At 42.6% G+C, this 22,387-nt stretch overlaps 1 long non-coding RNA gene across 1 annotated transcript in view; it reads right to left on the bottom strand.

Annotated features, from left to right (window-relative positions):
- LOC137162882 (uncharacterized) overlaps positions 1-22,387 on the bottom strand; it is a 39,942-nt gene that overhangs the window by 2,206 nt on the left and 15,349 nt on the right. The gene's annotated exons all lie outside the window — the stretch shown is intronic.

Below are 22,387 nucleotides of genomic sequence, written 5' to 3'. Positions count from 1 at the left end.
TATTCTATTGTAGGAGAAGGTTTAAAAAAAAAATTGACCTGTTGGAGATGCAATAGGTCTGAACAGGGTCCATGACTGAACCAATTTGCCAAGGTCTTTGAAAAAAGTTTATAGTCTGAGCAAAGCTGGGACCCAGGTCTCCAATTCTTCACCTCCCCAAAATCCCTCTTCTTAGACAACAGGGTAAGAACTGCTTGACGACAGAATGGCAATGCCTACTCTAATGCTCTCCTGAAAAATTTGGAGCAGGTCAGGTCTAAAAAGGGTCCAAATGACCTTATAAAACTCAGTAGCCAAACAATTAATACAGGTGCCTTCCCTGAAGCAAAGCCATTTAGGGCAGAAGTCAATTCTGAGAGTGTCAGGTCCTGTTCAAGTCTGTCCACATATAATATTGAGATCCTAGGAAGATCCTCAAGGAGCCACTGAACCGCATAAGGACACAGGCTCTGCTGTCTACAGGTCTGAGGGGGAAAAAAATACACGGGAAATTTCCTAATCCCCGTGGGATCTGAAAGCACTTGACCTGAAAATGTCTTGAAGAGATTAATCATGTATCAATTTATAAGATGTATTGCTGACAAAAACATTTAATATTATCTTTACCCACCTCCCTTCATTTTCTCAAGGAGGGAAAAAACATCCTCTGGGGCAACCCAGGCTCTCCAAAAATAATTGAAAGAGTCCTGAAAGTGAGCATCTTGTAAAAGGTGAGTGTTAAAATGCTAGTATGGACAAAGGTCTTGAATAGAAGGAAGAGACGATGCAAAGAAGACGCAACCATGATCTGAAATCTCAGTCAGGACAATACAACTAAAAAGCAAATGAGACAAATGATGAGTAGATACATAAAAACAGGCCATAGAGAAAGAGCTGGCATTAGCACTTAGCTAGGTGTACTACTGCGCATAAGGGTGAAAATGTTGCCACACATCAGTCAGGTCAGAAGCCTATAAGCAGGGCAGGCAGTGGATGCAGTTCCAAATGATTCCTATCCAGTCTCTTACAAACAGTACCATTAAAGTCACCCCACATAATTCAAATATCTCTTGTCAAACAATCTGTCAAAAGAGCACCCAAACTCAAAAATACACACCCTCTTTCTCTGCACTAACATAGACATTAATAAAAAAAAAAAAAAAAAAGAGGATATTGCTCAAAAGTAGCTCTAACTGTCAATAAATGGCTTGGAACAACTTCCTGCCCAGCAACCAAATTAGGCTTCACCTGTCCACAAAAAGAATGACAACCCCTGCGCTTGCAGTGGAACCATAACTCAGAAGAACCTTGTGAAATGCTGTACCCAATGTACACCCTTATAGAGTGATTTGTGTAGCGTTCATGTTCACTCTTGTAGTGTAACTGTGTATTGTCTAATGGAAAGTATGCCATGTAAGGTGTTTTTGGAATGCTCATGACATACTGCACATTAATGTTATGGTAGAATGTTTCCTGCAATGTCATACATACGTGCAGTTATGAAACTCAGCAATGTCATATCCCCAAACATGTGGACAAGCACAAAGCTGTGGTTCCATGCCCAGCAGAGGCATGTATAAAGGAACAATGGACTGGCCCACGCACCTTTGAGCACTTTGGCTTAAGAGGGAAAAATCCATTGCCAGACATGGACGATCACCTTACCCTGGGGGAGGGGGAAGAGAAGGAGGGAGGAAACTTGTTGAAAAGAAAGAAGCATCTTTGTCTCAGGGCTCTCCCCTAGAATCTATCTTCCAAGCAACATCAAAGACTGGCAACTACCCACGGGGGGAACCTGGTTGCAAGACGCATCGCAACCAGCCTGCGTGGTAAACTGACATCATAGATTGAAAGAGACTGAAATATTAATCTTAGTTTAGGATACGAGTTATCTTTTAGTAAATTGTGATTAACTCCTTGACTCATTATTAATCTTTTGATTTATGTTAATCTGACTTAGATTCACTTAAAATCTTGCTGTAATCAATCAACTTGTTTGTTTTATCTAAAACAGTGCACATGGATTGAGTGTGTGCAGAGACCTCACTTAGAGTGACAGAGCTGGTGCATATCAATTTATTTGATAAATTGATGGACAAATATAAATGAGCTTGCAGGGTGCAGTGTACAGCACTAAACCCTGCAAGACAGCAGTTCTCGGGGTTGCATCTGGGACTGGGGGTGTTTGCCGGGGGTCTATCCCATGAGTGGCTGGTCAGAAGCGCTCCTTCTCTAGATCAGGGACTGGATTACTCACAGGAGGCTGGGCGTGGGCTGACCCAGGAGTGGGTGGTTCAAACAGCAAAGCAGGATAAATTGGGGTCCAGGAATGAGGAATTGGGGTGACACAGCTACACAGATTGGAGGGGGAGAGGGAATGACACAAACCTCCCCTCTCTAATCAGCAAGTCAATCAGTTTGGTTACTTGCACCTGTGTGTGTTTCTTGCAAAAATGAAATGTCCACCTTTTTCTGGGACAAGTACTCAAAAAGAGCCATGCATTTTTTAATGTCTCTGCACCCATGCACAATCAGAGAGCCACATACAAAATATCCACCAGACCAGTACTCAGAAAATTTTTTTTAAAAGGACATATTGAAACTCACACCCTCCCAAAAAAACCCATCAAACAAAAACACCAACTTCTGCTATATCAATTAACCCCCAACGTTTCAATTGGTCAAAGAGACATGCACTTTGGCCATCAGCTTTTTTCAATCTATACTGCTTCTGTCTGTCAAACTCAGACATGGAGACAGGGCTAATAGCATCCTGAGTAGACAACAAAAATAGATTAAGGTCAGAAAACCAACCTGTCACCTCTACTCTACATTTCCCCTTCCTCTCATCCCAAAACCTGCCCATAGCATCTGGGGTGTATCCCCCTTCAGGGAGTTTAGAACCCAAAGATTTGAGTTTGTCACCTCCCACACTCTCAGACTTAAAGTCACTACTGACCTCTTGGGGTGCGAGCAAATTAAGAGAGATTGGAGGGAGAGGGTTGCTGGGACCAAGAGGGCAAAACTGCTACCTGAGAATTCTCCATGCCCACAACCAAAGCACCATTCTCAGCAGCAACCTCCACAGTGCTTCCCAACTGCACTGACGAAACTAGCCTGCTTTGTAGCACCCTCAGAAACTGGAGCCCCCTCTGCCTTCAATGTCCATTCTTTACTTTGGGCTTTGCCGGCAAGCCAAGATCCTCAGCAAAGGCCATGGAGACCATAGCAACGGGTTCAGCCTCCATTTTGCCTCAGGATCAAGCTGAGAGGCCATTGAATCAGGAGCCCCAGAACCAGTAATGGTATCTCCCCCAGCTTATAAAGGGGACTCTAACCCACCAGAACCAACATCCCCAGAGACTTTTGGATCCTGTTGGGACCCAATATCTGCCACAGCCACCACACCCTGTGCTTTACCCTCAGAAAGTCTCACATTCCTAGGCACAGGGTCACCATTTTAAGGGGAAGCCTGTCTCTTTTTAGGGCACTGATTAACCAAATGTGTCTGACTTCCATAACAAAAACAGGCTATATCCTCAGCAGCAGCAAACACAAACCACTCCCCAGTCCTGTACTTCAGGGAAACTTGAAACTTTGGAAGCATTTAATATAAGTTTAATATAATACACATCTACAAACAAAATGACAAGACATGCTGAACCTCTGGGGCTTTACAGCCCAATGGCATCGTCATAATAGGGTTCGTGATCTGACCATAACTCGAGCAGCTGGCTAGAGACCTGGCATTTCCTAAAAAAGAGGAACATTTGAGACAGCGACTTTAACAGCAGGCACTGAGAGAAGCACTACAGGGACAAAGACACCCTCCCAACAATCCCCTCCATAACCACCTGCTCAACAAAGTTAAGTGTGGCAACAAACACAAACACAAAAACAGCTGCTTTGTGAAAAATGTTCAAAAGATTATTTTCGTTCCAGTGTGGAATGAAAGATATGAGAACCTCAAAAGTTGTAATGAAATGGAATCATCATCTGGACAGCTCTAATTTTTGTAACACAATCAATTCCACATCATCTGAAGCTTCCTGCTTTAGTGTGTTTGTATACAATATTTTGGCTCTTTGTGCCATTGTCTTGGGCCCCGGCAGGTATATGAATATGCTCAGAAGAGCACTGCCAAAGGCTTGGGGACAATTTATTAAACTTCTCACTTACATCAGAGCTAAATTTGACCCTAGTATTTACAACTTATCTGTCCAAAGCCCATATAATCTCAAGGCATAGCCAAGATGCATGAGCCTGTTAAGCTTACTTGCCGGCGACTACAATAATCGTGTTAGGTCTCTGCTATGAGACCTTTTAACTGCTGAGTGTTTTCCTATTTTATAGTGTTTTCTGATGGGCAAGAGCCCATGAATCCTCACCTGGAAATCTCTGTAGCCTATATGGATAGTGAGACTGACTCATCTGGGAAATCTTGGACAGCACAGTGATGTCCAGAGCTAAGAATCTCAGAGCTGACAAATAGCTTAACTTATATAACCTTTCTGCCAGGTTGAGATGGCAGCAGCAAGGGCCAGGTTCAATATCTAACGGTTCCACTTCACAGTACAACACAGAACCAGCGTGAGCTCTCACCTAGTAATCTGGGAAAACTAAACACCACCCCTGGGTGCCTCTAAGAGGCAATACTTCCTTTCTCACTAGCACAGTGTCTGTGTACAGAAAAATAAAACGTTTAATAAAAAGGAAAGAGACCCCAGAATTAACTTGTGAAAACTCCACAACCATGACTCAAATCATGTAACCATAAGCACGCACCCACCCCACAGTACATTGGGTAGCGTCCTTTGTGTCAGTTTCCCACCTTGCGGTGTGAAAGTCCAATGCATTAATGTCTCCTTAACACACCACTTCCCTTTCCCATTCACATTTGATTGTCCTTGTTCAGCAAAGACCCAGAAACCAGAAGTGTGTTCATATGGACTCACCTCCCACCCCTGAAAGGTGGGATAGGGGTGGGGGCATCGAGCAATGTCTCTAATGCTGCTGCACACCTCTGCGATTGGCTTAGTGGTGCTGCTGTTATCTCTGCCACTGTTTTCTCTGCCACCATTGGTTGCTTGTTGCTGCTTTCTCTAGTCCCACTATTATATTTTCTGCCACTTGCTGCTCACTGCCATTTCTGTGGTTCCACTACTTAGCCGAAAATCACCAAAAGCTGGGCTCTCAGTGATTTCACTGGGTAGTAGGAAACCTCACTGCTCGTGCAGCCTCTGCATTGTCTTTCACTGCAACACTGTCCCCACGCCATGTTTTCAACTTAGGCCCCTAGACCCTGCCTCTGAGTGATTCAGCTCTGGTAATCACTGAACAGAAGCAATGGACTCTACGTTGACTTAAATCATCTCGGTCTTTAAAACACTGGAAAGGTAAGGGACAAATAGTGTCCAGGACTCTTTAAGCAGAGACTAAGAGACTACACCACTATGTAGGAACACCTATGTACAGTTCTGCTGCCCTTCAGTCATACAATAAGGATAACATTTTGTTACCCCTGCATTCAAAGTGAATTGTAATCCAAAACCAGTGAAAATTGATTTTGGCAAAGCAGCTCATCTGCTTGCCTAGGCTGAGTAAGTGTGTCTACACAAATAAGGTCTGCTCCTGAAGTCTTTTCCCGCCAATTCATCACTAGATGTCAGGGGAGAGCTCATTCAGACCTTGCTTACACTTATGCACATTCATGTCATACCATAACTCAGTGACCCCCAAACTTTTTACATTGTGCCCACCCTTACCCCTAGGTACCAGTTGGGGCTGGGAGTGGGGGCCGTGGTCAGGGCCAGGAGCTGAGGCGTAGAGCAGGGGTTGCAGTTGGGGCTGAGGCTGGGAATGGGGTGGGGCTGAGGATGCAGCAGCCAGGAACCCTGAAGGCCGCAATGGTCAGCGGCTGAGGCTGGGTGCTGGAGGCTGAGGATGGGTACCAAAGCCCAAGGCCGGGTACCAAAGCCCAAGGCCGAGGCCAGGTGCTGAGATTGAGGCTACGGCTGGGCACCATGGATAGGTGCCACAGCTGGGCCAGATGCTGAGGATGAGGCCGATGCCGTGGCCGGGCGCTGGGGGGCTAAGACTGCGTCTGGGAGTCGGCACCACGGCTGAGCCAGGGGCTGCAGGGATATGGGCCAGGAACTGAGTGACCATGACTGGATGCTGCTGAGAGCAGAGGCCAGGTGATGAGGCCATGGCAGTCGATTGGGAGCCAAGGCCGGATGGGTGCTGGGGTTAGGGCCATGGCTGGGGGTGGCAGGACTGGACCAGAGATCAGGGCAGAGCAGCACATCCTCCCCCTTGGTGGCTGGCCTGGGCCCTACCATGCCCTCTGAACGTTCCCCCCCCCCCACAGTTTGGGGACCTCTGCCATAACTTGATTTGTCTTAACTTTCCTGGGTTCCCCATTGTGGATATAGTCAGAGAGGACATTTAAGCAGCATTTTTCATATCCAACTGTTTTTTAAAAAGGTTTCTTATCATCTGCTACAATTCAAATGTATCTTCTTGGCAGCCCACAGTAGCTGCGGTTACCTGTGATTACTTTCCTTCACTCAAGAGTTTTAATCACAAATATCAAGAACAGGGACTGAGGGAGAAGGTGCTGTCAAAGCATTTGGCACAAGAGATTATGTCTGAGAAGTGGTGGCATTTGCACTATAATGTAGGATGTTCAATTAAACCCATCAGCAATCTAGGACAAATGCATTCTAAACCCTTAACAAAATAGGCATAAAAGTTATAGCATCATCAAGTATGTAGGCTGAAGCCCAGCCAGCCATGTCAGAAAACAGGTGTTGATCCTAATCTTGTGTGTTATAATATGAGCAAATGTGCCACCAGTCATTAATCCAACACTGATCTGGATTAACTTTCAAAAAATAGAAACAGCCCCTGTGGCAAAATAAGGAGAGTTTAATGGAAGGGTTTAAAAATCAAGCAGACTGATGTTAAAAGCAGAAGAGGCATTATTATGAGTAGGCTCTGTGAAGAGGATTCAAAAACAGTTCCACTGGAACTGGGCCTGGACTCGTCAGGGTCCTATATAGGCCTTCCCCCCCTTTCCCCCCCACCCTCATGCTTTTTCCTTCACTTGACCTCAACTGACATTATCTGCATTCCTGAGCTCTTGCTCATTATGTTTACCTGATAAAGCTCAAACTTTCACAGATATGACCTTTCACCGGATTTATTTCAGCGTTTGAGATATTGGTTAGATCTTTCACTACCTCACAGAGGGACTACCTCACAGTCACTTCAAGCCTAGCAATTTGTTCATGAAATTTGGTGGGTGAAATATTAAAGTCTACTATGATTTCTACCACGAACACCAAAAAAAGCAAGAGTGTGGCTCAAAAGTGGAAGCTGCAGCAGGCCTGTGAAAAAGATCAGAAAAGTGCAAGTGGTCTACACAATTTCTTGAAACGTAAGAGTTCAACTATATTCCATGGCTGGTTCTGCTACTCACACTTCTGAGCCTTCCTTAGCTAGTGGAGGCATTGATTTGGATTTGTCCAACTTATTGGGTGCTAGAGTCTGATCTGGGACAGAAAGTTGCCCATTGGTTGCTAGTGAAATTGCTATGGACATGAATGCTGAAAGCAGTTTGATTATTGAAAACATGAGGCAGAATTTTGACTTTGACAAGGCAGATCTGGCTACTTGGCCACAATTGATTAATTCTGTTTGGTGTTTTGCTAGAAAATGGTCCTGGTAATTTAGAACCATAAAACTGTATTCACAAACTTCTTCCACTTTAACATGCGAGTATGCCAACATGAATGTTTGACAGAACATGAGAAGGCAGTTGCACACTGGATGGAATCTGCAGAATGGCTGAAAAAGGGTTGTGCAATAGACAAAAGGTATGCAAACCTGCCATTGGATCCAGAAGGATATGTGGCACAATATTCTGCATCATATCTTGGCTATTTTGATCTTCTTAGATGGGAGGTATTCAGCTTTCAGAGGCTTCTACAAGAAATCGGACAGTCCTTGTAATTTTTTGGGTTTACTTGAATTGCTTGCATGATACGACAGGTGTGTTGTGACATCCTGTGGAAGCTATTCAGACTGATACCACAAAGGTCACATATGTATCAAACTGAATTCAAAATGAATTATTCGTAGGGTCACAAAAAATTAGGTCAGACTATTGTTGACAAAGTTAGGAAAGCTAAATATTTCTATTATGTTTGATTGCACTCAAAACCTCTCCTGAATGGGACATTTGTCTCAGGGCTTAGTATATGTTGAGGTTTCAAAAGACCGTTTAGATATTGCTGGTGGCTGGGCATAAAGCTATGACAAAAGAACTGACATGGCTGCAGCATACAAAGGTGTTTAAAATCAAATTCAGCAGGCAAATAAATACAAATCTTTCATCCCCTGTATTGCTCATTCACTGAATCTTGTTGGAGAAATGCTGCAATGGTTGTTCCTCAAGATGTTCTGGTTTTTCAGAATTGTTCAGAGATTGTATACCCTGATTTCCACTTCTACTGGTCAGTGGGATGTGCTGAAAAAGCATATTAGTATTACATTAAAATGCCAAAGCGTGCCAAATTTGTCAGCAAGGGTAAAGGCAATCTGTCCACTACAAAATCAGATTGAGGGTGCTTTGATGTGTGAAGACCTGATCTCATCTAAAACAATCTTACACCAGAACTTAAGTGGGAAGCTGATCGTTTGCAACTGAACATCAGATTTTTTTTTTTTATTTTGTTTTGGTTGAGATATGATATAGTATCTTATAAAAAATTAACATTGTAAACAAAAAATTGCAGAGTCCCAAATCTTGACATTCAAAATGGCTTGTGGTTTACTTGGTAGCCTTCGAGATGCTATATAGTAATTATGAACTTCTGGGTTAACTGCATGTAAAGAAGCTTCAAAGACTAAATGTTAGGAATATCCACGCAGTTCAAAGACAAAGGATCACAAAGGAGGAAAGTAACGCCGGGTGAACTTGCAAAGGACGAAGGTAATCGGATCCAAAAAAGTTTTTGAATGTAAGGTTTTCAATCCTGTTTTAGACACAGTGTTCACACAACTGAACAATTGGATGCATAAGTATAGTAGAGCTGGAGAAAAGTTTGCTTTCTTTGGATGGGTGAGTAACTTAGAAGTCGCAGAAGCAAAGACTTAAAGAAGCACAAACTTGAAACTGCTTGAAACTTAACAAGCAGCTACCCTAAGGATTTAAACTCAGAGATTTGAGAGTCAGATTGAGTTTTATATCAGTTTTTGCAAGTGAATTGTTAAGGATGACTTGGAAACAAAGGTGCCTATTGATCTCCTTCACTACATTCACAAAAGGTCTTTAGATATGAGTTTCCCATCACAGAAACAGCATTGCATATTTTTTGCTGTCTTCCTGTGAACATGATTGCTAATAAAAGGAATTTTAGCATGCAAAAATTAATCAGGACCAATCTAACAATGCCCATTGGGCAAGAAAGTTAAGTGATCTGTCAGTTATTTCAGCAGAGAACTCAGAAGTAAGGTTGAAAGACTCGGATTAGCTAGTTAATGAGATTGCTTTAGGAAAAAGCTAGGAAAATCCCTTTGAAAGAGTACTAAGTGGTGACTCCAGGACTGTTGTTTTTCTCAGGGGGCAGATTTTTGGCAATGGGAGGGGGGGAAGCTTGAGTCAGTCTCTGAACTGGGCCCAGATCTGATCATGACATCTTAGAGATCTGATTTCAGTGACACCACTATAAATCCAGCATAACTCCACTGATAGCAATGGAATTATTCCATATCATTGGTCCAATTTTAAAAGGGACAGTAAGAATCCCACCCCCACAAAATTGTCTGTCAGCAGGGACAGCTCTGTCTTTGCTCTCTCCCAGCCCATAACTTCAATCATTCTATGGGTGGGAGAGAAATTAAGTAGTAGATTGAGAAGCAGGGACAACTTGTCTGATGTCGCTTTGCACAGCAGTGCTCTACATATTTCCTCTTCCTGTAAACTTCCAGGGCTCCCAAGCATCTGCTGAGATCCCAGAAGCAGCTTTAATAATTATGAAGGCAGTCAGACAGGCAGCATAAAGTGTTGCTCATTTCCTACCTCTAGGGGACATTATGTCCACTGTCTGACCAGAGACCTGAGTTCTGTAGGTCACTGGCCTGGATTGTTTTCTGACTTAGGCCCCTCTTCATCTTCCATTGCTGTCTGGAAGCCTGACTGTAGAATAAAAAAAGAGGAGCCTAATAAGTCAGGGAATGTGCTGAGATCTTTGGAAAAGGAGATTCAAATCCTGACTTCCTATAGGATAGAGGAGCTGGTGAATATAGAGGGAAACAGAAAGAAGGCAGAGTAGAAGGAGGTGAAGACAGGGAAGCAAAGGAGGACCTAGAATTCTCCCTTCTAATCAAGTTGTCAATAGGCCTCATCTACCCTACTGAATTGACTGTGTTAGCACTTTCCCTCCCCATTATGTTTCTTACCCTTGGATGTGTGTGTACACACACACACACACACACACACACACACACACACACACACCCCCATCTGTGATTTCCATTTCATGCATCTGACGAAGTGGGCTGCAGCCCACGAAAGCTTATGTCCACAGAAATGTATTAGTCTTTAAGGTGCTACCAGACTCTCGTTTTTGCTGTATACGGACTAACATGGCTACCCCTTTGAAACTTTTAACCATTCTTGAAAATTGTGTGGAAGTTCATTGGATTTGTTTCAGTCAAAATTGATTTTTTTGGGGCCAAGCACAGCAATGTGCTAAATTCAACTTGATGACTTTTGTTTGTGTGTAACTTTTAAAACACCACATCTGATCAATTCCAAGGTGCTCTAGTTATCAATGGGCAGAACCTTATTGATTTTGGTGAAAACTAGAAAAATCAGGAGGGGAAAAGGAGGCAGTCCTTGGCATCTGATGAGCATCCTCAGCCATCTTTGTAATTGACTCTCAAAAAATGAGTTGATGACACAACTACGCTTCTGTTTTCAGAACTGCAGTGTTCCGCTACCAGAGCCTTTCCCTGTTGGAGTCTTTCACTGTGGTGGGGAAAGGCTCTGGCACAGGATATTACAGTACTAAAAATAGCAGTGTAGATGTGGGAGAGACATTTATACCCATGCTAGTTGGATGTGCACTATCTATATGCCATTGAAAGCATAGACCTATTTTAGAAAACAAAAAACTACTTCTGTGTGTCGGGTTAGGCCCCAAGGGTCAGATCTGTAAGTGCCATAACATGGAGGAAGAATGAAGATTTGCATTATATAAGTCAAATGCAATGGTGGGAGATTGTTTTTTTCATGTTATGGGGAAAAGAGGTAAATCGCATTAAAATCTAATATTTCGTATAGCTATGCATAGCATTCTCACAGTGCAACTCCACATTTCCATTTCAAAGAGCCATGCTTTGCCACTGTATTTATAATCCAGTGCACTGCATCATCTTTGGGTACTAGCCACATTTTAAAATAGAACATGTACTCCATTACAAACCTGTGGGGCATGGTGCTAGAGCAATACCTCTGTACAAAAAGAGGAAAAATGATGAAAGCCCTGGAGTGCATGCAAATTAGTAAGTCTGCTGAACTTAGACTCCTTTTAACATTTCATGCTGATCTGGATCTAAAGCAGGGAGAACTGAATACCTTCAGTACTCTAGAAAACTCTTGACTCTGAAGTTCAGCACAGTGCATCACAGATAACTAGAGTAATCACAATCCCACTGTATAAAAAGTCCGTTCTTCCAGGCATAAGATATTTGCCACTAATTACCAGTTATAGTAAGAAGCACAGAGACTGTTTTTATCCCTGACAGATTCTTCTGACAGATGTTCTTTTTCTCTTTATTAGTAACTGCCACCCCGTTGCCCAGTTTTCAAGTTGCTGAGATTTCCCCCAAGACAAAAATTTTGACAAAATGTCTAAGGGCCTATTCCATCACTCAGTGAAACCAAGGGAAAGATTCCCATTGATATGGGTATTGGACAGGACCCCCATTGCTTCAGTAAGCAAGCAGAGGTTTAATGTCATCTGTCATCCGTTCTGCAGCAAGACTTTTTATCCCCAACTTTTTATCTGAGGCAGTCACGTCATTTAAAGTAAATGACAGGTGTGTGTGACATGGACAGCTGAAGGTTGCCTCAAAAGAGGAAATTCAGGATGGTGCTGCATAACAGGGAAATGTGACACTAAGCACCCCTGTATTCACACTCTACTCACTATCGTTATAATCTGTATCTAAACAGTGTCCTGAAGTACATCATTGGAAAACTCACACAATGATACTAATAACAAGTGAGTAACATAGGTGCAAGGAACTGGGGCAAAGTTATGGATATAAACTGAAATTATAATTCTTAAAATGTATTTCCAGTCAAACAGGAGTTATCCTACCTAAACAAAAGGAATGGAATTTCTCCACCAGGCAGTTATTTCCAAAATATTTTGAAAGACAATGATAATTCATTTACATATCAGATAAAAAAAGCTATCAAGATAACAAAGTGGGGGGAAGAGACAACATGGTTGTATCCCAGTGGGGAGGAGAAATGTAATCTGAGATATAAAGAAGGGTGGGTGGGGAAGGGCCAAACCTCAAATAAGCAATTGACTCAACTGGTTGAATACAATATTAGCGTATCATGTAAGCTCTTTAGTGATTAATATCATTGTGAAATGTCCGTATTAAAACGCTATAGGAGGAATTATGAATCCTCATTGATATTATGTTTTAAATTGTGTGGCCAAACAAAGGAAGGAACAGTTCTAGACCAGACTGGGGAAAAGGGGCAGTTATTTACCTGTCTCCTATGTAAATGAAGCATGGCAGAATCAAAACAATGGAAGCCTTATTTACATATAGGGAGAGAAAAAACAGCATGACATCAATTTCCTGGTGGACACAGCAAGCTGAGTACACAGGAGGGCTTCCTATCTCCTGAAGCAAGGTCATTGGACTTTGGGAGATATAAGCAAGGACAGAAAGCCACTTTAGGCATTCATCACTAGACAGGGAACAGAGCTCTTGTGAGCTGAGAAAGATAAGTCCTTCAACCAAGGGGGAAAAGGGTTGAAGTCTCTGGAACTGAAAATAGGGGAGAAACCTGCTCAGGCAGAGTATTCACTTAAGATGACAAGAAAAGCTAGCATCTTGTACCTTTATGAAGGGTCCTGACTGAGGCAAAGTTAGACATGAGTGGGAAGAAGAATGGCTGGTGAAAGAAACCATCTTGAACACCACCTGTATCTTGCTAGATTAAGTTTTAGACTTTGAGATGCGTGTTTTCATTTTCTTATAACCTTTTCAATCTTTATTTCTTTTACTTAGCAATACTAAACCCAAGTCTTCTTATTAATAATTTTTTATTTTTACTATAAACCAACTCCATGAACTGTTTAAATGAAAGGGTACAATTACCCCAGTCAAGTTAATCAGCTGCGATTTGGTTTTGCCTCTTTACAGGAGCAACAAATCTTATTTCTCTGAGCTGTCCAGGACAGGGCTGGCCATTTCAAAACAACGCATTTTGGGAAAAGACAGATGGGGAGAATGTGGAGTCATTTTACAGTTGTTAACTCAGGCTGGTGGAGACCTGTGGGAGCCTGTGATATTGCAGCCAGGCTCCAGAGCATTGGATCAGGGCTGCCCAATACGTAGACAGAGTGCCTGCTTGTCGCTGGCTGTGGGCGTCCCGGGCACAGAGCCACAGTCACAAGGACAATGAGGCAGTCGGGTTTGCAGGGTAAGAAGTGACAAATCTTCACTGGTCTGGATTGCACCCCAGAATATGACAGGAATGGTTTGTTTGTTTTTTAAACTGTCCCTTTGGCCTATGTTTCTAATGGAAACCATTTTAAAAATACTCCCAGTTGCTCACAAAGGAACTACAGACCAAGAATTATTTGCAGAACTATTTAGTAAATAATTACGAGAAACAAAATCAGTATGAGAAAAATCAATCTGTGCCCAGACAAATCATAAGTAGACACATTTTGCTGAATACATTTGGTATCAATTATTCAGCCAGCTGCACTAGAAAGTTAGTTTTGGTAGACTATTGGCATTGGAAGGACAATAGAACATACCCCTTGCTTTTTCGTGAGGCCTGTGTGTCTGTCAGCAACTAAGCTGGCAGATGCTAAGAGACCACCTAGACTCTTTCCTGTATTTTAAAATATGAGATTTTAAACTTCACACCAGACCTAGATGCTTCTATATTCCTTCCTGTATAAAGATAGATGATACAGTGCAAAACAGCTCTGCTGGTTGCTCTGTTATGCAGCTCTCTGTGTAATAGAAAGTTCTCCCTTTCTATTTGCACTTATTCTCCATTTTGTCTCTACTCACTTGACCTTCATTTTGTAATTAACACCAACCAATAAAAATTAACACCCAGTGTTAGGTCATTAGGGTCCATAAAATGTCCAAGATACAGAACGTTACAGGCTACATTTTGAGAGGGCTTTTTATAAATATGTGCAAATACCAGCTCACACATTGGTGATACATGCATACGTTGTACATGCCTAAACTGGTGCAATTTTTGCTCTCTGTACTGATAATTCTTACCTAATAAAATTGTTGATTCGATGGCTGGAGGGAGGAAATAAGCATCCATATCAGAGAAATAAGTTTAAGCAAAGAGGTTTTAATTAGGCCCTCTGGGAGCTCATTGCTTGCTTGCCAGACAGGTTTCCTTCATTTCCTAGTGCTTTAATTATAAAGCATTCAGGGTGTTGATTGTTTCCCCCAAAGCCTAATTTAGCCTATATTTAGTATAACATTTATTTAAACATAAAATTTGCACCAGAAGTGCTGTATTACCGATGCATGGATTAAAAACCTGCTACCAGAGGGTTTATAAACTGAAAATACATAAATACATACAAGTGAAAAATATTTATTGCTTAACTTTTTTTTTTTTTTTAAATGTCTGGAGGGGCTAGTCACCCTACTTACTACACAGGCACAGGCAGAAGAATTAAGGCAAACATTTGAGAAGTAACTCTGTATGTTCTGATTTCTTTGAAATTTTACTAAAGAATAAAATAAAATAGCATCCATGTAGTCTTTTGCATTATCAATATGTTTTACAAACATTATCTAAATTAATTCTAACATGCCTGGATTGGTAGCATCAGCTTCAATTTTGGCAACAAAGATCTGTCTAAGCCGATCTGCCAAACTTCTAAAACAACCATTCTCATAGTATTTAATTGCCCCTCTGGGAATGACTTCCACAACAGCTCAAAAAGTTAATATTCTCCCTAAATTTACATCAGAGTGAACAAAGTGCATCTAAGTTGTATTAATATAATTCACATACAGTTCACTATACTCCACTTAATCAGATGCACTAATCAGGGAATCTGTTTAAATGGGCAGCATCCCAGAGAACCAATTTAGCCTAAAGAAAGTGAATGGTATTGACTGCTGCATAATCAGGATAGTACTGACAAACATTTCTTCTTAATGGGTATCATTCAGCTGGTGACAATGGCTTAGGTCATGTTTAGCCAGATGGTAAATAAGCATGAAATTCTAAATTTCTGTTTAATATAGAAGTAGTCAAATAAAGAGTAAAATAAGAAATGAAAGTAAAACAAGTGAATATCATTTTTATTCTTTCATGTTTATTAAATAGAATTGTTTGCTTTGAGTCATTGACCACTTTTAAAATTACTTCAAAGACTATGAGAGGTTATTGATGGATGCCAGCTATATCTGTCAGCATTCCAACAGTATACAGTTCACTGACTCAAATTTGAGATGAATGAGTGTTTTACTTGCAAATTACCTCAGTGAAGTGGATACTAAATAACTGGATCAACAAAATAATATGCATTTGTGCTGCTTTCTTACCAATGGTTTAAAACATTTGGAAAAAACGGAAGCTAAAGAAGTGTTTGATTAAAAAATGTACATGTGCAGCTATATGGTGCCCAGAAAAGGAGTATTCACAAAACAATCACAGTCTTCAAGGTTAGCATGCAAAGGGCTGGAGGAGGGAGTGAGGGTTACAGAATCAGTGCCTTTGGAAATAGAGGATTTTGAAGCTCTACGGGCAACTGTGAGGGTAAGTTGTTTGTTTGTATTCTTGACTTAAACCTTGCTCTGCATTGCATTGATTTTTACTGGGAGTTTTGTCAGTTTTGTAGTAGGAGGAGAATTGAACCTATAGAAAAGCATTTTCAGATATTAAAAGAATTTGTATAGTATAATATTTTAATGCATATTACAAATGACATATACACATCAGATACTAGATGTGAGATTCATGTGGAAAATTGCAGTGCCATAGGAAAATTGATATCATGCACCACTTTTGCTTCCTCACCTGCCTTCTGCCCTCTAAATCATCCAAGGGATTTACTCTAATATTCCAGGTACCTGAGCAGCTTTAAACTGTTACCTCTTTTTAAAAACTCCAAAACTGCTAAAGAAACATTTTTCTCCTTCTCCCCCATACTTCCCTAAAAAAAAAAAAAATTACACCTTCTGCCCCATGCACAGGACAGGCAAAATTCAGACCTATGTACAGTTTTTCTATAAATAAAATGTCATTACTTCAAATTTGATTTCTTATAGGCCATTTATACATTCAAAAGGGAGGTGAAACAGTTACTTAATGTAACTGTGGTTCTTTGAGATGTGATGCAGGTGTGTATGCCACTTAAGTCTGTGTGCGCCCAGAGTATTGGGGCTAGATAATTTTGCCTAGAGGAGGAGTGCTTGTGGCCTTAGCCCCTCTCCTGGCTATATGAAGCGGCACTGCCCCAAGCCCCCTCAATTCCTTCGCACTGGATGTCCAGAAACTTGACTCCAGTACAGAGGGATGGAGTGTGGGTCATGGAATACATGCCTGCATCACATTTTGAAAAACCACAATTACAGTAATTGTTTTTTCTGTGAGTAGATGCAGCCATGTGTTCCACTGAGGTGACTCATGAACGGGACCCACAGGAGGTGGGGCTTGGAGTCTATTTAAAACAAAGGCTGCAGGACTGTCTTCCCAAAGTTTGTATCTGCTCTGATAATGGCATAGTGGTTTGTAAACATGTGTCAATGACCCCATGGCAGCTCTGCAAATATCCAATATTGAGAAGTCACTTCAGAAGGCTGTTGATGTAGCTTGTGTTCTCGCAGAATGAATTTGCAACAGTAGAGGGGGTGTAGATGAAACAGTTTCACATGCAGTCTTGCTGCAGGGATTATCCACTTAGGAGATGTTCATGAGGAGGCCTCCTGTCCCTTCATACGGTCTACATAGGATATAAAACACAAGGCAGAGTCTGAAAGGATTTAGTCCTGTCCAGATAGGAGGCCGGACATCTGACATCCAGTGTGTGTAGATGCTGCTCCTCTGGAGATGATTGTGGTTTAGAATAAAGACCACAGGCAAATATGCCACTGGCTTCAAATGAAACTGAGAGACCATTTTAGAAATAAATTTCAGATGTGGCCGCAATGTCACTTTGTCTTAGGAGAATTGCATATAAGGAAACTCTGCCATCAAAGCCTATAACTCACACACTCCTTGCCAAAGTTACCACCACAACATATGCAGTTTTTTGACATGAGAGGAAAGGGGCAGGATGCCAGAGGCTCGAATGGAGGTACCAGCAGAGCTGCTAAGACTGTTAAGATCCTAAAAGGGAACTGGTTCCTGCACTGGCAGAGATGCAGGATTCCTTTTCCGAATCTTGCCACGACAGCATTGAAAAAAAAACACCGACTTTCCATAAATGGAGGGATGAAAGAGTAAGATTGCCACTACATGCTCCCTCAATGAGCGGAACACAAGGCCTGATGACTGAAGATGTGGCAAATACTCCAAGATGTTTTGGATAGTAGCCAGCATTGGCTGAACACTGTGGTCCAATGACCACATTGAAAAACACTTCCACTTTGCTGAATAGACCATCCTGGTAAAGGATTTTCTACTATGAGTAGAACCTGGTGGACAGCCGCCAAACATCACTGTTGCTCCTCATTCAGCCATGGAGCAGCCATGGCACGAGAACACAGGAACGCAGGAAGCTGAACACAGGACGCAAAGTTTGACCATGATTCTGTGAGAGCAGCTTAGGATGGGGAAGAAAGGATATGGGAAGCTGAATCAACAGCACAAGAAGGTCAGAAGCCAGCACTGCACACTAGCTGCTCCAAAAACTTCAGTGCCATAAAGTGTGCTGTGTAAAAATAAATTTACTCCAAAAAAATAGTAGAAACAGTGTATGAATTAAAAGGTACTTCCTGTTTACATCAGTTATAAGTATGAAAAAACATAAGATCAGATCAAATGCTGAAATACAACCCAATCCCTCCAACCCTTTAATTCTGGAATTCACAAAAATGTTAATGAGGCTTTATAATCGAACAGCAGTCCTGTCACATGTCAGTAATCGCTTCCCTTCTCAAAATAGTAGAAATAAGAGAATTTCAGTCTCATTGCATTGTTTTTAGTAAAATAGTCTTTCCAAATCCTTGTGTTCTCAGTGTCTGGAAAAGTATGGTATAGATTCCCCAGTTGTTTTGCGTGCTATATTGGTGTGAAATGTTGAGAATGAAAATAAAAATGCTTAAAATGTACATATTTGAGTCTGCAGAACCTTCACAAACATGCACTAATTTACGTCAGCTAAGCATTTTACTGAACATCTGTACGCCTGCAAACAGTTTTGTACAGCTTTTTACTGTGCATTTCAAAATTTGAGCTGGAATTAGACACTCCAGCCCCAAATCCTGCAAAACAGCTCAATTTGGGTGGAACTCTTCCCATTCAGAGGACATATTTGCATCTAGTGACCATAACAGGCCTTATTGTTGAAGTCACCAGCCACAGTTTCTGCTTCCCTGACTGGCTGAGCCTACCATTCCTGGTGAAGAGGATTAGTCAGCAGACGCTATTAGACTGTCTCAGTGGAAATGCTGCATTTTGTGTGTTCTCTTTGATTGAGTCAGAAAAACATTAGTGAATTAATTATTGAAGTAATGTTTAAGAGCCTCAATCATGGATCAGGATCCCGTTGTGCTAGGCAGTGACCAAACAGAACAACAAACAAATAAACAAACAAACACAGCTTGTGCCCCAAAAAGCTTAGTGTGCTATGGTCATTTTAATGGGATTTAGAAACCTATACTGAGCATAGGCAGAAAGGAGAGGTGAGTCTTTCCTAGTGATGGGGTGTACCAAATCTGCACTGGAGAGGCAAGGGTTAATGAACTGCACTGGGCCCAACAGGCCGCCCCCTAGCCCCTTCAGGGAATGCTCCCAGTGGAGGGAGCTGCTCCTTTTTGAATGCTCAACTCTGGGCTGACTGACGAGGAGAGAGGGTCAGTGCAACAGTCTCCTGCCAAGAAGCCGCTGGAAACCCAAGCTGTTTGAGTCAAGCCTCCTAGCCAAGCCGCGGGAAGCCAGTCAACCGTGGGAACTGAAGGGGATGATTCGCTGTTTCCAGTGGAGGAGACTCCAGAGATGAATCAGAGAGAACACAAGAGGGACCTCACGTCCAACCCCGAGATGATGCTGGAGGGACTGGAATGAATAGGAAAAGGGAACACACTTGGGGTTATCAGGACCTGAACCCTGTGTCAGGGTACAGTTTCAAAGGTCCCTGGCTCGGAACCAGATGGAGTAGGGTGGGCCTGGTTTCCCTATCCTCCCATCACTCACCAGTTGGTGGCACTATCCTGTGATATTGCCACTAGGTAAAGCAATCACTCGACTCTCACTGTTAAGCAATATATCCCAGAGCATCACCATTAGGTGGTGATGTTGGCCTGGAGCACACTGCCTATAAGCAGGGCTGGCTATCAGGCTGATCACTCTCCCACACAGCTGCCAGAACTACAAATCATGGCGACATGCACCCACCACTCTGACCACTAACGGAAAGAAGCCCAACTGTAAAGGAGGAGGAACAAAGGGAAAGGGAGGCAGATGGGCAACAGCTCCATGTTAGGCTGCCTCTGAGAAACCAACAAGGAGACAAAAGGAGACTGTCAGCCCTGGACTTCAAGGGCTGATAAACTCTTAACTTAAATGGAGTCTATGGACTGATCTAATTGCAGACAAATTGCAGGGCACTAGTTAGGAAAAAGCTGGGGGCTCTGGAGAGATTGCACCAAGAGCAGTTGACAATGCAGAACTAGAAGTGGTATTGACTTTAACTGTCCCTGTAGAAAATGGAAGCTTTTAAAAAAAAAAAAAAAAAAAAAAAATCTCCCCCCCCCCCCCGTCTTCTTTTGTATAGACAAGAGCAATGGAGGTGAATTAGCTCCTGCAATGGCTGGCTGATGCACAAGAGCAACAGAGACAGCAACAACTGTTCAAACGGGTGGTATCACATCAGAAATAGTTGTTACAATGGACAGCAGAATTTGTACCCAGCTATTATTCCTCAGGGTCACCCCTGTGGGCAATGCATCTACCATAATTCAGGGAACCACCATGATCCCGATGCTCCCCAAGATGATAGATGACCCAGAGCAATTCTTGGTAACTTTTGAAAGAGTGGCCGTGGCCTGTCAAAGGCATCCAGCCCCAGGGGCAATTCAGCTTGCTAAACTTCTCATTGGGAAAGCCCCAGCAGCATATCAGTGACTTAACAGTGCAGCAGCCCAAAACTATGAACAAGTGAAGGTGGCCATATTGGACCAACTAATGCTTTCTTCACGAGTGCTTACCCCTGTCCTCCAAAGCCTAGCCACTGGCAATTGCCCAAAGACTTAAGGACTTCTGCGCATGGTGGGGAAAGTCAGAATTTTAAATAGGACCCCAGATAGTAAAACTCATAGTTATGGAGTAATCTGTATAGATTTTTCCATCTGCAGATTGAGACTGGGTTTGGAGACTCTGGCCAGTAACTGTAGCTGATGCCACCCACCTCAAGGAGGACTATATTGCCATTCAAGCTGTCTGGGAACCCTCTGCCATGGAAGTAACTGCTCCATCTACATTGAAGAAGGAAACAGACTGAGAATCCAAAGCTGGTGGGGGCCCATGTTGGGTAAACCCCAAAAGAATACAGGCAGCTGACTGGTCGGCAGGCTGAATAGGTGACAGGTGGCCATTTCAGGGTCTGATTTACCTGAGACAGCAGGCCCATGGCTTTAAGTGCCCCACCAGCCCCTAGCCTACATGGAAACAAGGGTCTAGTGAAGCTCAGAAAGAGAATGATCCAGCCACTAGAAGACAAGAGACAGATTCGATAGCCTGTTACTCCTGTGGAAAACAGGTACACAGATTCACAACTGCTCCTACAAGGAGTGTAATTTTAGGCAAGTCTGGACAGGAAAGACTAGAGCACAAAAAAAGGCCCACAGAAACTGTTCATTCCAGTAGAGGTGAATGGTCAAAAGAACAGGCCCTTGTAGACTTGGGGTGTGGTCAGGCATTTCTCTGGGATTGGATAGTAAAAATGTAAGGAAGTGCATGAAAAGGGAAATCCCCATTAAATGCATCCATGGAGATGTTTTATGGTACCCCAGCATGGCAATAAAATTGACTGTTGATGAGAGCCAAGACCAGATGAAAATATGCGTGGCTCTGGATCTCCTCTACCCTGTGATATTAGGCTGAGACTGGAAATATTTTTCTGAACACTTACAGAAGCTTCCCTTAATGTGGGAGCCTGAGGAAGACACCCGAGAATAAATGTTAGGGGTCTTATTCTGTTTCAAAGACCCTGATGTACTTACCTCCCAGCCCAAGAGGAAAGAGCCCCAGAGAGAAAAAGTGGATTGAAAAGAAAGAGTGGAGAGAGAGAGAGAGAGGCATAACCCCTCTGTAGGTACAGCCTCTCTAGTCAATACAAGCAATGCAGAAGGTGCCAGAGAAGTGCCTTCCACCGGCCCAAATAAAGTACCCCCTCTGCAACTGGACCTGGAGAAGCTCATATTTCCGTGTGGATCAAAGAAATGAGACTTTGAGCCAGGCTTTGAATAAGTAGCAATGATAGATGACAAAGAAGTGGATCCCCTGAGGGCATGGCAGTACCCCCTTTTTGCCCTTAAGACAGACTTGTTATAGCATTTGAAATAGGACAAGCAGGCACAGAAGAAACGGATGCAACTACTAGTGCCCTGTGTATATCATCGTGAGCTCCTACATCTAGCACATGCAACTCCATGTGTGGGACATCTTGAGAAAGATAGACAATGTAGGATCCAGGCCTAATATTTTTGGCCAGGGGTCCTTAAAGAAGTCAAGAATCTGGGCTTCATGTCCTAAATGCTAGCTGGTGTTCCCTAAGGGAGGCCCCACGAGTACCCCTTCCCTTGGTGGAGAACCCCTTTGAACATATAGGAATTGACCTTATAGGCCCCCTAGAGAAGAGTGCCTCCAGACACCAGCATATACTTGTTATTGTGGACTATGCTATCTTATGGAAGCCATACTATG

The sequence above is a fragment of the Emydura macquarii genome, unplaced genomic scaffold (assembly GCF_026122565.2).
Source record: "Emydura macquarii macquarii isolate MOO-44397 ecotype Brisbane River unplaced genomic scaffold, CSIRO-AGI_Emac_v2 contig_2473, whole genome shotgun sequence".
Lineage (NCBI taxonomy): Eukaryota > Metazoa > Chordata > Testudines > Chelidae > Emydura > Emydura macquarii.
This window is presented reverse-complemented; position numbering and strand designations above follow the sequence as displayed.